Consider the following 1,857-nt stretch of genomic DNA (forward strand, 5'->3'; position numbering starts at 1 on the left):
TACCTTCTGTCTTAGAATCAGAACTATATATTGAAGGCAGAACAGCAGTAAGGATGAGGCAGTTGGGTTAAGTGACTTGCTCAGGGTCACACAGTTAGGCAGTTATCTGAGGTCAGATTTGAACCTAGGACTTCCTGGCTCCAGACCTGGCTCTCTATCCACTGAGCAATCCAGCTGCTCTCAACACATTCTTTTCAAAGTCTGACAATGGGATACAGTAAGCAGGATGGCCCATTGCTGTTGAGATGTCCTAACAGTTTAAACCAAGTTCATCCTGGGCTGCTTAGCCACAGTCAGCCACACAGACACTGACCTAGTAAAGTCATTTTGGTCCTCCTTGAGTAGGAAGAACAACAACCAAACCATCTACCTTATACTTACCACACAGGAGGCTGTGGGGAGACAAAGAATGAAACAATCCCTGTTCCCTGGTCAGTGGAGATACAATGTGTACATAAGTAACTATATTAATAATAATAATAATAATAACTATCACTTGTAGAGCATCTTAAGGTTCACAGAATACTTTACAAATAGTATCTCATTTTATCTTCACAACAATCTGGGATATAGGTGTGATTATTATTCCTGTTTTACAGATAAAGAAATTGAGGCTGAGAGGGTCAGTGACTTTCTCAGAATCTCACAAACACAGGTTGTATTTATTTAAAGTCCAGTGCTCTATAACACTGGCTGTCTAACTGTTAATTACAAAATAAACATAAAGGAATTGAATTCAAGAAATTTGGAAAGGAATTCATAGTGGATAGAGTACCAGGTCTGGAGTTGGGAGGACCTGGGTGCAAATGTGGCCTCAAATACTTTTTTTTAGTTGTTTGACCCTGGGCAAGTTACTTAACACCAACTGCCTACTCTTGTCTACTCTTCTCTCTTAGAACTAATACTAAGACAGAAGGTAAGGGTTTTAAAAAATTAGGGGGAAGAGAGGAGAATTATATACAATGAAGCTAGAATAATAACTTTGGGCCAAATGGTGAAAGGCTTAAAAAGCTGAATAGAGCAGTTTATATTTCATTTTAGAGGCAACAGGGAGCCACTGGAGTTCATAGAGTTGAGAAGTGATATGTTTAGATCTGTGCTGAATGAAAATCACTTTGGCAACTGCACATAGGATGCCCTCAAGTGGGGGAGAGTCTTGTGCAATAATAAGGTAATTAAATAATACTATGAACAGTTCCATCAAGAACATTTTGATAATTTCTTATATTAAAGGTGCTGGTATAAAAGCTACAGGATAATAGCAATGGCAAAAACATTAACAATACAGTTCATAGTTTGATTCTCCCATCTTACGGTACAGGTTCCATCAGATGTAGTATCCCAAAAACATGAGCTAGCTGTGGGTGTAAACCAGATCCACCCTTCTGCATCACTGCACAAGTAACAGTATATTTATACGTCTTCCCTAACTTTACCAAATGGGTTACGGATTGTTCCACTATAGCTGTAGTCCACTGATTGACATTATTCTGATTATAATCCACACCACCCAATATAGCATCTATACACTCTTTCACAATATTGTGTGCTTCATCAGAATTGAAAACAATCTCATCATTGTGGGGCTGATATTCCTCCATGGCAGCGGCTGCTCTTCTGTGGGGGAGTCTTGAGGAGGCCTTTGCATGGTCAGATTAGATTGTGAGCTTGGAAGCAGGGGTTGCTTTTGCTTTTTTTTTTTTTCATGGCTTCCCCAGTAACTAGAACATAGAAGATGTTTAAGAAATGTTTCCTGGCATTATCCACTGACTGAGGTGATTAGGGCCTGGGTTAAGATGGTGGCTGTATGGTGTAAAAGGGTGGAATATGCAAAATATAAAGGTATGGCAATTGATG

The 1,857-nt window shown here is 39.4% G+C and overlaps 1 pseudogene; it reads right to left on the reverse strand.

The window, feature by feature from the left end:
* Positions 1-1,248: 1,248 nt before the first annotated feature.
* LOC100011143 (dynein light chain Tctex-type 3-like) lies at positions 1,249-1,630 on the reverse strand (annotated as a pseudogene).
* Between the last annotated feature and the right edge of the window lie 227 nt (positions 1,631-1,857).

Source organism: Monodelphis domestica, chromosome 3 (assembly GCF_027887165.1).
Source record: "Monodelphis domestica isolate mMonDom1 chromosome 3, mMonDom1.pri, whole genome shotgun sequence".
Taxonomy (NCBI): Eukaryota; Metazoa; Chordata; class Mammalia; order Didelphimorphia; family Didelphidae; genus Monodelphis; species Monodelphis domestica.